Consider the following 15,863-nt stretch of genomic DNA (forward strand, 5'->3'; position numbering starts at 1 on the left):
GCCCAAGACTATGGGAACCCACCTCTTGCATCAGTGTGGCCTGGATGTGAGACCTGGAGTAAAAGGAGATCATTTTGGAGTTTTAAAATTTGACTGCCCCACTGGATTTCATACTTGCATGGGGCCTGTAACCCCTTTGTTTTGGTCAATTTCTCCCATTTGGAATGGCTGTATTTACCTAATACCTGCATCCCCATTGTATCTAGGAAGTAACTAGCTTGCTTTTGATTTTACAGGCTCTCAGGTGGAAGGGACTTGCCTTGTCTCAGATGAGACTTTGCACTGTGGACTTTTGGGTTAATGCTCAAATGAGTTAAGACTTTGAGGGACTGTTGGGAAGGCATGAATGGTTTTGAAATATGAGGACATGAGATTTGGAGGGGCCAGGGGCAGAATGATATGGTTTGGCTGTGTCCCCACCCAAATCTCAACTTGAATTGTATCTCCTAGAATTCCCATGTATTGTGGGAGGGACCCACGGGGAGGTAATTAAATCATGGGGACTGGTCTTTCCTGTGCTATTCTCATGATAGTGAATAAGCCTCACGAGGTCTGATGGGTTTATCAAGGATTTCTGCTTTTGCTTCTTCTCATTTTCTCTTGCTGCCACCATTTAAGAAGTGCCTTTCACCTCCCACCATGATTCTGAGGCCTCCCAAGCCATGTGGAACTGTAAGTCCAATTAAACTTCGTTCTCTTCCCAGTCTCAGGTATGTCTTCATCAGCAGCATCAAAACAGACTAATACACAAGATTATTAGGGAACATACACTCTATTCTTTTAGACATTGTGTATGACCAAAGTCTCCTGAGACTAATTGATTAGTGATGAGTACACTGACAGGAGGGAGGTAACCTTTATTGAGCACCTACTGTAGGCCACAGTTCCCAAGGATATGTTTGCCTACTTTGTTCCATTTGATCTTGACAGTAACCCATTGAGGGAGGGTCTGTTGCCATCACTATAGTGATGATAGCTCCCATATCTGAGATGAAGAAACTGAGGCCAAAGATCACAGGAGCAATAAAGGACAAGCATAAACCTTTCTGGCTCCAAAGCCTGCATTCTTTCTATTAAATTATATATCTCTGGTAGACTTATTAGAAAACAAATGAGTCTACTGTTTCCTAGAAGTAAAAGGCCTTAAGTCTTCCAGATGCTCTTTGTTTAATGCAAGTGCCTCTTTTGTTGTACTTATCATTCTACTAGCAATAAGTTGTTTGTATGTCTGCCTCCCCAGCTCTGGGAGAATTTCTGAATCCCCAGGGCTTAGCACAGTAATCAGCAGTGCTCAGTAAATGTTCACCAAGTGTTTCCTAAAAATTCATGTGTTGAATGTTAATCCCCTAAGGTGATAGTATTAAGAGCAGGAGACTTTGGGGAAGTGATTAAGTTATGAGTATTTCACCCTCATGAATGGATTAGTGTCTTTATAAAAAAGATAGAAGGAAAAGTGCCTCTTTCCCCATGTGAGGGCACAATGTTCCTCATTTCCACCAGGATGGAAGGATGAGGATGCAGCAAAGAGTACCATCTATGGAACACAGAGTGAGCCTTCACCAGACACGGAATCTGCTGATGACTTGTTCTTGCATTTCTCAGCCTCCAGAACTGTGAGAAATAAATTTCTATTATTTATAAATTACTTAGTCTAAGGCATTTTGTTATAGCAGACCAAATAGACTAAGACAACAAATAAGTGAATAATAATAGTAATAGTAATAGCCAATGTTTATTGCATCTTCACTATATGACAAACATTGTTCATTTCACTTTTCCTGGCATCAGTCTCCTGCTTTATAAAATAATGGATGGATGAATGGATGTACGGACAGATGGGTGGAGAGATGGATGGATGGATAGATGGATGGATGGATGGATGGATGGATAGCTGTTTGAATGGATGGTTCAGACAGGGAAGAATATACCATACTCTCTGGAAGATATTTCACCAACATATTCAGTCTTGTTGCAATTCCTCTCTTTTGTGTAGTTGCAAGTACCATCAGCAGAGTTTTCTGAATTGGAAATGCTCTCGGGACAGCCTTGATCCAACGATTCTGATAATTAATGAGTTCTTGCCTATAAAGTACTTTAAAAGTACAGTGTTAGGAGGATATTTTATGAAGAAATACTCTAATTACTGAAATATGTAACAGTATATACAGTGTTTCTCCCATGATTTTTTAAATGGATTTATCCATATTTAAATTTTTTCCATTTTTTAAAATATGTTATTTAGCTAATATTTCCCCATAATGACTCTAAGCCAGTAGATTTTAAGGCTAATATTTTATTCATCTCTTTATTTCTACCATGAAACATAGACTTTGAAGTATAGTAGTGTTTCAGTAAATGCTGAATAAATTAATAAATGAATGAACTTGATTACTATCAGAATACATTTGAATATTGACAGTTTTTCAATTTGTCATTTTTTTCAGCAAATGCCAATTAAAAGCCTGCTGTTCCCAAGGTCAGTCCTGGTCACCATAAGGGATGCAAGGTTTAAGAAACACTTCCAAGGCATGTCTAAATTCACCTTGTCTGCATGTGGAGAAACAGAGAAATTAGTTGGTAAAATAGGTATATTTACTCAACAAATACCCATTGACCACTGACAACATGCCAGTGAGCTGTGGCTACTTTGTGAAGAGCCTTGAACACCATGATTAGGATTCCAGACATTATGCCAGGTGTCCTGTGTAGTCATTGAACGGATTTTCATAGGGCACTAAAATCAGAACTGAGCTACAACAATAAAAAGAAGAGAATAAGATGCTGTCAAATTAAAAAATAGCTAAGTATTTTCTCTCATAAATGCTTAGCTGTATTTGTCTCTGTTAACCTCTCTTTCGATTTCAGATTTCAAATATATGAACCTTATACAGCATTACTGTACAGTGATGGAAAACATAAACTTTGATATCAAACAGACCTGATTTTGAGTCCTGACTGTGTCTCTTATTAAGAGTGTGATCTTGGGTAAGTAAGAATCTTTCATGGTCTCAGTCTTCACATCTATGAAATGGAAGAAATAATTGTATGCTTGTACAGAATTACAGTGGGAATTAAATGAGTTAATAAATGTAAAACACTTGGTTTTATGCATGGTACATGGTGAACCACCCAATAAGCAAATAACCAAAGCATAATAGATATTAGGATGGATGAGGCTAGCCAATTATTTGCCATCTTATTTGAGACAGGCACTGTACTACATGTGTGAGCGTGCATTTATTCAATGAGCTTTATTAAACCTCTACTAGGTACCAAGCACTGTTCTAGGGATTGGGGCCACAACAGTGAAGAAAACAGAACATCAAGAAAAGTCCTTACCCTTAGAGAGCTTCCATTCTAGTGACACTACTTAATTTCCATACTGTGCCTCAGTTTCTCTATCTGTGAGATAGTGACAAGAGCTGAACAGCCCTCATAGGGCTGCAGAGGGAATTTGATTATTAAATACGAAGCACTTCAAACAGCACGTAGCATCGAGTAGGGGCCATATAAAGATTTGCTGTTAAAATACTAGTTGTTATTATTTGTATTATTATTGATATAGAGAATATTATCTACCTTTTGTACCTCAGGCACCAGCTGCAGAGCTAATAATATGGATTACTATCTATCTTTTACAAAGAGGCTGAGTAGTTTTATTAAAATCACACACTTTGTAAAGGCAGAGCCAGAATTGAAGCAAAATTTGTGTCCAAAACTGACACTCTTAACCCTCTACATTTTCCCAGCTCCCTCTCCAACTGCCCTTGAGAAAAATTTATTTCATATACACTGACTAGTATAAACAATTATATCACAGCCTACCTTTCCAAGAGTCATTTACACTCTTAATAAATGAGTTCTCCTGATTTTGCAGTGATGAATGAGTGAATTAGCAGTACCTTTGGAATTTTTACGCCCAGGCTGACCTCATTAGCCTTGTTTATAGACAAGGAAGGGCCAGACCATGTTACATTACGTAAAATAAAGAAGGAAGTTCTTATAGGATGGGCAGCTTGCTTTGATTACCCACTGTGGACCATGGAAGCACTTATAGTAGTGATTTTTATTAAGTGTTTTAATACAAACCAGCGAGACAACTTTGGAGTTCTGAAGTGTAGGCAGATTTTTTTTAAGTAACTTTTGGAAGTCTGTAAGTTTGGTGTTCTTTCTTTCTTCCAGTAATGAATATTCTGGACATTTTCTCTAAAGACAATTTGAAATCCTTTTTAATCTGCAGATTAACACCTAGTCAAAAATTACATTCTTTCTTTGATAAAAGGGACTAAAAAGACAAAGATCAATATTGTACATGGCGGTATTTCTCAAAAAGCTAAGTTTGAAGTTAAAGCCGAAAACTTCAGGAGGAAAATATGCAAAGTATATGAGAGAAACATTGAAAGATAAAGAAGAAAAAATAGATTAATAAAATCTGTCTCAGGGCAGGAAATCAGCCTAGACATATTTTATTTAAGCCCTTTGACTTTCTATTTGGGTTGAATTTCATCAGCTTTGAACTTTTTTTTTTTTTTTTTTTTTTTTTTTACGACATCTAAAGATGTTTCTTCCAGAAGGAGGAGGCTTGGGGTGAATACAGGAATTTAGTGAGCTCCATTAATTATTTCAGCTCCTGAAGTCCTTGTTAAAGTGTCTCATTCTTCTAATGAATTAGCCTCTCCTGCTGCTAAGAATGTACCTGAGCAGCTTATTAAACCTGGAGGATCCTGACCATATCTGAATCCCACTGAATTAGACACCCGGGTGCAGGTGGGATGGGGGGAAGCTCATATTTCCAATAAGACAATGAGCAACTCAGAAGCAGGCCAGACACTCCTAATCTTTCCCTGCTAATCTGACAGCCCAGCCATTCTCTCATCCCCCATTTTGATAAGATAACTGAAAATCAGAGAAGGGAAGTAATTCAGCACTGAATTTTAATTGTTTTTATTGTGGTAAAATACACCCAACATAAAATGTACTGATTTAATCATTTCTAAATGTACCATTCAGTGACAATAAGCATATTCATATTGCCATGCAACCATCATTACCATTCATCTCCAGAATGTTTTCCTCATCCCCAGATGAAACGCCGCACTCATTCAACAATAATTCCCCATTTCACCTTCCCCTCAGCTCCTGGCAACCACTATTCTACTTTCTGTCTCTATGAATTTGGCTATTCTAAGTATCGCATATGAGTGGAATCATACAGTATTTATCCTTTTGTGTCTGGCTTTTTTACTTAGCATAATATCTTCGGGGTTTATCCACTTTGTATCATGTTTCAAAATTTTATTCGTTTTGAAGGCTCAATAATATTTTATTGTATTATATACCACATGTTCTTTAGCCACTCATCCATCTATAGACATTGAGTTTTGATTTTTAACCATCTTGAACCAAGGGTATGACATTTCACCTGGAAATATTTGTTCTCCTATTCCCATTATATGTTGCCAAATCTAGAAGAAATGGATAAATTCCTCGACACATACACCCTCCCAAGACTAAACCAGGAAGAAGTTGAATCTCTGAATAGACCAATAACAGGCTCTGAAATTGTGGCAATAATCAATAGCTTAGTAACCAAAAAGAGTCCAGGACCAGATGGATTCACAGCTGAATTCTATCAGAGGTACAAGGAGGAACTGGTACCATTCCTTCTGAAACTATTCCAATCAATAGAAAAAGAAGGAATCCTCCCTAACTCATTTTATGAGGCCAGCATCATCCTGATACCAAAGCTGGGCAGAGACACAACCAAAAAAGAGAATTTTAGGCCAATATCCTTGATGAACATTGATGCAAAAATCCTCAATAAAATACTGGCAAACCGAATCCAGCAGCACATCAAAAAGCTTATCCACCATGATCAAGTGGGCTTCATTCCTGGGATGCAAGGCTGGTTCAACATACGCAAATCAATAAATGTAATTCAGCATATAAACAGAACCAAAGACAAAAACCACATGATTATCTCAATAGATGCAGAAAAGGCCTTTGACAAAATTCAACAACCCTTCATGCTAAAAACTCTCAATAAATTAGATATTGATGGGACGTATCTCAAAATAATAAATGCTATCTATGACAAACCCACAGCCAATATCATACTGAATGGGCAAAAACTGGAAGCATTCCCTTTGAAAACTGGCACAAGACAGGGATGCCCTCTCTCACCACTCCTATTCAACATAGTGTTGGAAGTTCTGGCCAGGGCAATTAGGCAGGAGAAGGAAATAAAGGGTATTCAATTAGGAAAAGAGGAAGTCAAATTGTCCCTGTTTGCAGATGACATGATTGTATATCTAGAAAACCCCATTGTCTCAGCCCAAAATCTCCTTAAGCTGATAAGCAATTTCAGCAAAGTCTCAGGATACAAAATCAATGTACAAAAATCACAAGCATTCTTATACACCAGTAACAGACAAACAGTGAGCCAAATCATGAGTGAACTCCCATTCACAATTGCTTCAAAGAGAATAAAATACCTAGGAATCCAATTTACAAGGGATGTGAAGGACCTCTTCAAGCAGAACTACAAACCACTGCTCAATGAAATAAAAGAGGATACAAACAAATGGAAGAACATTCCATGCTCATGGGTAGGAAGAATCAATATCGTGAAAATGGCCATACTGCCGAAGGTAATTTATAGATTCAATGCCATCCCCATCAAGCTACCAATAACTTTCTTCACAGAATTGGAAAAAACTACTTTAAAGTTCATATGGAACCAAAAAAGAGCCCGCATCGCCAAGTCAATCCAAAGCCAAAAGAACAAAGCTGGAGGCATCATGCTACCTGACTTCAAACTATACTACAAGGCTACAGTAGCCAAAACAGCATGGTACCGGTACCAAAACAGAGATTTAGATCAATGGAACAGAACAGAGCTCTCAGAAATAACACCACATATCTACAACTATCTGATCTTTGACAAACCTGAGAAAAACAAGCAATGGGGAAAGGATTCCCTATTTAATATATGGTGCTGGGAAAACTGGCTAGCCATATGTAGAAAGCTGAAACTGGATCCCTTCCTTACACCTTATATAAAAATTAATTCAAGGTGGATTCAAGATTTAAACATTAGACCTAAAACCATCAAAACCCTAGAAGAAAACCTAGGCATTACCATTCAGGACATAGGCATGGGCAAGGACTTCATGTCTAAAACACCAAAAGCAATGGCAACAAAAGCCAAAATTGACAAATGGGATCTAATTAAACTAAAGAGCTTCTGCACAGCAAAAGAAACTACCATCAGAGTTAACAGGCAACCCACAAAATGGGAGAAAATTTTCGCCACCTACTCATCTGACAAAGGGCTAATATCCAGAATCTAAAATGAACTCAAACAAATTTACAAGAAAAAAACAAACAACCCCATCAAAAAGTGGGCAAAGGACATGAACAGACACTTCTCAAAAGAAGACATTTATGCAGCCAAAAAACACATGAAAAAATGCTCACCATCACTGGCCATCAGAGAAATGCAAATCAAAACCACAATGAGATACCATCTCACACCAGTTAGAATGGCAATCATTAAAAAGTCAGGAAACAACAGGTGCTGGAGAGGATGTGGAGAAATAGGCACACTTTTACACTGTTGGTGGGACTGTAAACTAGTTCAACCATTGTGGAAGTCAGTGTGGTGATTCCGCAGGGATCTAGAACTAGAAATACCATTTGACCCAGCCATCCCATTACTGGGTATATACCCAAAGGATTATAAATCATGCTGCTATAAAGGCACATGCACACGTATGTTTATTGTGGCACTATTCACAATAGCAAAGACTTGGAACCAACCCAAATGTCCAACAATGATAGACTGGATTAAGAAAATGTGGCACATATACACCATGAAATACTATGCAGCCATAAAAAATGATGAGTTCATGTCTTTTGCAGGGACATGGATGAAATTGGAAATCATCATTCTCAGTAAACTATTGCAAGAACAAGAAACCAAACATCGCATATTCTCTCTCATAGGTGGGAACTGAACAATGAGAACACATGGACACAGGAAGGGGAACATCACACTCTGGGGACTGTCGTGGGGTGGGGGGAGGGAGGAGGGATAGCATTAGGAGATATACCTAATGCTAAATGACGAGTTAATGGGTGCAGCACACCAGCATGGCACATGTATACATATGTAACTAACCTGTACATTGTGCACATGTACCCTAAAACTTAAAGTATAATAATAATAAAATTTAAAAAAATATAAATAAAAAATAAAATAAAATAAAATAAAAGGTTTGTCTGACACATTGCATTCTCTCCTCAGTCCTACAATTGCCAGCTCTGTTTTCCAGATAAGGAAACTGAGGCTCACATGGACCATGTGGATTTCCCAAGCTCACAGAGCTGGAAGAAAGCAGGGGTTTAGCTCAAATCCCAAACTTCCAGATTTCAAAGCCAATTTTTTTTTTCTTTTAACTGCTTAAAGTATACTAAAATGATACAGAGAATTATAATTATCAAAGTAATTCAAATGCAATAAATTATTTTCATTAAGCAAATAACTGAGTCTCTGTCATTATGCACAGAATAGTTGCCCCAACTGCTCTACACACCTAACGGAATCAAGAAAAGATGTTTGGATTGTTGGACAATTTGGTGCCTGAGTGATTCAAACAATTGGCTGTGCTTCTCCACTTCACTCTGACAGTGAAGACAACCTACTGAAGGATAAAGAAGGCATCCGCACACCTGTGTACTGACTCCTTTCACTTGCACCATCTTGTTTACTTCCTCAAGCCTTATTACAAACTGGCATTTTTTCTTACTTATTTGCCATATTTTATCAAGTCCAAGATTCTGTAGCTTGTAAAAGACATCATTATGTTCTGTAATGGTAAAATGCCACCAATTAAATTATGACAGCATAAATATTGCTTTCCATTTTCAAGATGTTAAAAATGTTTAAAAAGTTCATCTAACAACTAACACAAAGAGATATAAAAATGGCCCTAAATGTATAAAATGATGTCCAATTGCATTCCACCAGCATGGCACATGTATACATATGTAACAAACCTGCACGTTGTGCACATGTATCCTAAAACGTAAAGTATAATAATAATAAAAAAAAGATGTCCAATTTCATTCATTAAAAATGCAAATTAAAGCCACACTGAAATAGCATTTCTCAACCCTGATATGGACAGGCATTCCAAAGCTCAACGATATGAGTATGTGGTGAAGCAGATACTCTTAGCCATTGCCAGTGGGAATGTAAAATGACACAATCCCTATACTGGGGAATTTGGCAATCTCTAACATATAAAGCATTTATCCATTGGCTCAGCAATCTCACATCTAAGAAATTACCCTAAATATACACTTTCAACAAGATGAAAATACACATGCACATGGTTATTTATTGGTTTATTGATAACTGAAAATATTAGAAATGACTTTAATGTTCAAATACTGGACATTGGTTAAATAAATTATAGTGCACACACCCAGTGGAGTATTGTGCAGCTGGATAAAAAGACGAGAAAGAGTCTGTGAAGTGATATGGAGGGATTTCCAGAAGCTACTTAGTGATAAAAGCAAAGAGGAAAACAAAAAAGTCTGTAGAGTGCATTATTTTGTGTAAAAAATGAAAAGGAAGTAAGAAAATAAACATATATCTTTTTTTTTTTAGGCAGAGTCTCACTGTGTGGCCCAGGCTGGAGTGCAATGGCATCATCTCCGCTCACTGCAACCTCTGCGTCATGGATTCAAGCGAGTCTCCTGCCTCACCTTCTGAGTAGCTGGGATTACAGGCACTTGCCACCATGCCCGGCACCATGCCCAGCTAATTATTTTGTATTTTTTTTTTTTTTAGTAGAGACAGGGTTTCAGTATGTTGGCCAGGTTGATTTTGAACTCCTTGCCTCAACTGATCCACCCGCCTTGGCCTCCCAAAGTGCTGGAATTACAGGTGTGAGCCACCACACCCGGCCCACATATCTATTATCTTTACAAAAAGAAGCACAGGAAGGATAAGGCAGAGAATACTGAAGTTGAGGGAGGACAATAGAATGGAAGGAATGCAGGAGTGAGTGGCATTGTTCTGAGTACGCCTTTTTGTATGGATTTGATTTTCAGAAGCATGTTTATGTTCTACTTGTTTAAAATAAAACAAAATAAACAAAGGATGAGAAAGAGGAAAGAAAACCTAAAATAAAAAACAAACTAAAATAAATAAACCCAGTTATATTTAAAATGAATGTAAAAACCACACAAATGGGGGTTGATTACTAATTCAAGTAACGGGCACAGTATTCCACTGTGGACTCTCGGTCTTCAGTGAGATTGAGGATTAGGGGAAAAATGCATTCCATTTAGTAGGTTTGTTTCTCCCAGTGGCCTGGGGGAAGTGTTTCAGATGTGTGATAGGACTGAGCAAATGAACAATGTGTCGCTGATTTTGTTGAGATCCAGGGTTCTCACTAAGGAAGAAGGAATGCTCAAATATGGAGTGAGGGAAGGAAAGAAACAACTGTCTAGATTAAAATTGGAGGTTACAATCAGTGTAAGCTCATAATTTCCATAATGTGTACATGTGTGTCCATGCATGTATAGGCGTGCTTGCATACATACATACGTGTGCCCATGGTGCGCTAGAAACAGCCATTCTGATTCAAGAGAGCAGATTTTTAATTTCCCAGCATTTTGTGCACCAGATGTTCAACATCACCTTATTAAAATTAAATTATATAAATGTAAAATTAAATAAATGATATTAAAAATAAAGTAAAAAATACTCAAAACTCAAAGCTTCCTAATTAGTTTACATTTTACCATTATTATTCTACAGATGAAATATAGCAGCACCTGTCTCCTGGGCAGTGGGAAGCATCATTTGAAAGAAGATTGAAGTTAATTCCCTCCCAAGTCATCTGGGTTCAAATTCTGGAAATTAGTAAATACTGTAAAGTAAGACCATTTTTGTTTTGAAGATCTGGTTGTTAAGCACGTACCAGGATACATTCTGTGTATGTATATGTGTAAGTATCCATGCATACATTTTCTAGTTCTATTATTATTGCAACTTTTCTGTAAGTTTAAAATTATTTCCAAATTAAAAGTTTTCAAGATGCACATCAAAGAATTAGTGGAATATGGTCTTTGTTCACTTCTGCTTTATGTTCTGCCTCCGTCCTCTGGAACACTCACTCCAGGTGAACAGAAGCTTGTTTACTTTGTGCATCACTATATCCCAAGCCCAGAAGAGACTTTGCTACAAGGTGGGTGGTTGGTAACCGTTTGCCCAATAGCAAAAAGACAAACAAATGATGAATCTTTTTCATTTAAAAGCTCAGAGAGGTTCCTGATTTATCATAGTTATGTTAGAATCTCAAACTTCTAGCCAAATTTGAATTTAACAGACTGCTGTCTTTGGTATGTAAATAGAATGCCACAGGCATTCATGGGCTTCAACATGCAGGCTGGGTCTCCCAATCCTTTCATCACTTCCAGGAAGACTAAGGCACAAGAGCTGTTTTAATCCCTGCCAGATCCCCAGCTCCTAGAACAGTGCCTGGCACACAGCAGTTTCTCAGTTAATGAAAATGGAATTTCATAGGGCCTTTCCCTTTGGGATCAACACCCCATTCCCTCCATCAGGATTTACATGCACAGCCAGCCTCCCTTAATCAACATTCACATGATTTCATACAATGCAGAGAAGTTATTCTCAAGGGGAAAAAGTTGATAACCTAAATACACAAACCCAGTTAATAATACTTTTGAAATCAAATAGATTATTCACTGAAAGAAAAAATTGGCCAAAGAATAAGTTCCCTTGGAGAGACAGCCAGGTCAAGTGACACACGGTGCCCACCCTGTGATGCTATGGTCCATAATCTGCTTAGGAATACAGAATTTAGCCTTCTCTGGACAAGAGTTTCACTGCAAACCTGTAGAAATGTGAACAGCTAGTCATTCATACGGGCTCCCTCTGTTTGAGGAGAGCTCTGACCTCTGATTTGCTCTGCTGCTTCTTTTGCAAATTCCCCAAACATTCATATCCTCCCCTAGGAACCTAACTATTTGGATCCTGAACTGCTTCCTTTTTGAGAGATGCCCCAGATATCATGCTCCCTAATGCTTTCATTGCACTGGGAGAGGACTTTGGGGCATAGTAAAGTGAAGGTTTCATTCCAGTTAGCTCCAGCGCCCCATATCAGGACCACAGACCCCAAAGAAGCAACACTAGGCTCGACTCTTCGACCATGCCTTAGCACAACCAGCCCAGCGCCTGTCTTTTGTGGCCCACAGGGGTGTCCTCTGGGAAGGAGTTTATTTAATAAATACTGTTGAGCACTTACTCTGTGTCAGGCACTACTCTAAAGTGTTACAGGTATTGCCTCATTTCATCCTCACAACCGTCCTATAAACTAGTCATTAATTATTCTCGCCAAATATTGTCAAGTCTCCGCCTTCCAGGCACTGTCTGAACCCTGGGGCTGAGCAAAGTCATGTGACTAGTGCTGACCAACGAGCTGCCTCAAAAGTGATGCCGGTGGCTTCCAAGCTGAGCTGTTGATTGCCGGCCCTTCTGAGCTCTCTTTTCCCTCTACCATGGTTACCAGCAATGCTCAGATGTTCCGTGAAGAAGCCGTTTCTCACATGTTTTTTCCTGGCCTCAATCAAGCAATATAATTTCCTTTTTCATGATGAGGAAACTGAGGCTCAGAGAGACCAAGTGTGTTTCTCAGGTCATGTGGATGATAACAGGTAGAGGCTGGACTCTAATCCAGTTTTGCTTCAAAGTTTAAAGGAAACTTTAATCTACCTCTGTATAAACAAGGTAGGCAATTGTAATAACAAGCTTCTGACAATAGAAAGCAGAACTCCCGGCCAATCCACAATAAAGACAGAGCATCAGAGAGATATAACCCTCTGCTGTTGGAAACCACTGAGATCTGGGGGTATCTGTTACAGCAGTGTAACTTTCCCTCTCCTGACCATTCTATGAGGCACGTCCTACTGTTGTCCCCCTTTTGTAGATAAGGAAACTGGGGCACAGTGATATTAAATAACTTGCCCAAGGTCACACAACTAGTAAGCACTGGAGCCAGAATTTGAACCCAGAGAGCTTCGGAGGGAATTAACCTTAATCTTCTTTCAACTTGCTTGTCACCCAGTAGATGATGATTCCCACTGCCTGGGAGAGAGGTGCTGAAGCCTGAGATGACTATGGAGGAGGTAGATTAATTTCTCAGGGCCACCACAGCAAATCACCACAAACTTGGTGGCTTAAAACAACCAAAATGTATTCTCTCACCGTTCTGGAGGCTAAAAGTCCAAAATCGATGTGTCGTTGGGGCCAGTGCCAACTCTGAAGTCTCCAGAGCACAATCCATTCCTTGTCTTTTTTTTAGCTTCTGGGGGCTCCAGGCATTCCTCGGCTCATGGCTACATTACTCCAATCTCTGTTTCCATCATCACATGACCATCTCCTCTTCTCTATGTCTCCTTCTGTGTGTCTTTCTTTTTTTGTGTGTATCTTTTTTTTTTTTTTTTTTGGGGGGGGGACATGGTCATGCTCTGTCACCCAGAATGGAGTGCAGTGGCATGCTCACAGCTCACTGAAGCCTGACCGCCCGGGCTCCAGCGATCTTCCCACCTCAGCCTCCTGAGTAGCTGGGACTACAGGCATGCACCAACACGCCTGGCTAATTTTTTTATTTTCTGTAGAGACAGGGTTTCACCATGTTTCCCAGGCTGGTCTCAAACTCCTGGACTCAAGGGATCCACCCGCCTTGGCCTCCCAAAGTGCTGGGATTACAGGCATGAGCCACCACACCCAGCTACTTCTGTGTGTCTTTTATAAGAACACATTGAATTTAGGACCCACCTGGATAATCCAGGATGATCTCCTCATCTCAAGACCCATTACATAATTACATTTGCAGAGACTCTATTTCCAAAAAAGGTCACGTTCTGAGGTTCTCAGCAAATATGGAATTTCAACAGACGCTATTCAATCCATTATAGGGGGGACTGTCAGACCTACCTAGGACACTGCCTCTACTGCCTTTCCCATAGCTGAATACACACTTGCAATGGGTTGAATGTTTGCGTCCCCGCAAAATTCACGTTGAAATCCTAATCCCTAATGTAACAATATTAGGAAATGGCGTCTTTGGGAGGTAATTAGGTCATGAGATTAAAGCCCTTGTAAATGGAATTAGTGCCCTTAGAAAAAAGACCCCAGAGAACTCTCTCACCCTCTTTCCACCATATGAGAATGCGACAGGCAGTCAGCAGTCTGCAACTCAGAAGAGAGCCCCTCACCAGAACTCAACCATGCTAGCACCCTGATCTCCAACTTGCAGCTTCCAGAACTATAAGAAATAAATTCATGTTATGTATAATCCACCCAATGTATGATACTGTGCTACAGCACCCCAAAGACAACACTGGAGCCAAGAAAGTTTTAAATTCCAAAATAGTTTGAAAAATTGTTTCAAAGCTATACAAAGTTGGAGATCAAAAGTAGCGAGGTGATGAGTAGAAATGGAGGAGAAAGAATGAAGAGCCGAGCCCTCTGCTTGGTTAAGCCACTTCACTCTTTGGTACCATTATAGCAACCAGCACCTCCTCAATGTCATAGGCTTGTCTCCTTCCCACTTAGAGGGGAGAGCTGGGCTCAGCGCATGCTCTCCCAATTTCCCCAGGGAAAGGGAACATGAACTCTTGCCTTCTGACTGGGGAGGATGGAACTGTTTGGTCCTAGAGGTAAAGACAGGAAGCTAGTAGCCTCAAGAACTTGGCCTATAGATGTCTTGTTGGGACAGACTTCCCAATTCTGCAGAGTGGCCTTGACTCTCCACTGTCCTCTACAGAGCCAACTCACTCAACTGTCTTTCTTTCCTGGTCCCCCAAAACATCAGTGTTTGAGCATCTTCAGGAAGTGTTAATGTGCCTTACCACTAAGAGAATTTCTTCCTGAAAATTTTTGTCTGTTCTATCTACATTAAAAATTCATAACCCTCCTCTTAACATAACTGATCTCATTTCTTGAGCACTAATAACCTTAGCCTTATTGTGCATTCGCCAGTTCCCATCCTCCTTGACAACTCTCACCCCCTCCTTCCTGCCTGAGTCATATATAATGCCTCTATCATCGAAGAGCTCTGTGTCCTAAGAGTTTCCCCATAATCACTAAGTTTCTCCACTGAACCCAGGAGGCAAGATTGAAGAAGAATTTCTGCTATCTCTGAATGCTGGTGACTTTGGTAGCCTCCTGGAATGTAATGATAGCATAGCAAGATGCCTATTGCAGAGGAAAAAGGGCTGTCCCTAAAACCAGGCAGTCCTGGGCTCAATCTCGGGTCTGTGTTTGGCTTGCTGAGTAAACTTGCTCAGAAAAGCCCAAAGTCTTGGTGCCTCAATGCCTTCATGTATAAACAAAGATAGCAATATTCTCCTTGTAAAAGTTAGATGAGATAATGAAAGTAAAATCACCCCTTACTCTGCAAACACTACACAAGTACACAAGATTGCTGCTATTTTTCAATCTGTGCACTCTCGGTTTCCTCTTACCTAATGTAATTCTCCTATCCATGTCCAGAACTGCCAACAACCCTTGGTTTCTTCGGATTCCAACACTGTTCACAAGCCCATTGGAAGGCAGATGTGGACAATCAGAAACAATGACTTGAAGGGGAGGCATCAGTATCATTCCCATTGTAACACCTGGTATTATTTCAGAAGTACTTCCTTGCTGCCCATCCTCCCCCTACAACTACTTTCATGTTCCCTTCACAGGGATATTATAACATGATCCCTAACTTGGCTGCTTATGTCAAAGATAATCATCTCCATAGTCTGTAATT

The 15,863-nt window shown here is 39.5% G+C and overlaps 1 long non-coding RNA gene across 2 annotated transcripts in view; it reads right to left on the bottom strand.

Annotated features, from left to right (window-relative positions):
- Positions 1–1,740: 1,740 nt before the first annotated feature.
- LOC129058917 (uncharacterized) overlaps positions 1,741–15,863 on the bottom strand; it is a 45,759-nt gene continuing 31,636 nt past the window's right edge. For both annotated transcript variants that reach the window (XR_010139605.1, XR_008524360.2), the window contains 2 exons: positions 2,939–3,021; positions 1,741–2,092 (listed from right to left, as the gene is read on the bottom strand). This is a non-coding gene — a long non-coding RNA (uncharacterized LOC129058917). The remainder of the gene's footprint in view (positions 2,093–2,938; positions 3,022–15,863) is intronic.

This window comes from Pongo abelii, chromosome 3 (assembly GCF_028885655.2).
Source record: "Pongo abelii isolate AG06213 chromosome 3, NHGRI_mPonAbe1-v2.0_pri, whole genome shotgun sequence".
Classification (NCBI taxonomy): domain Eukaryota; kingdom Metazoa; phylum Chordata; class Mammalia; order Primates; family Hominidae; genus Pongo; species Pongo abelii.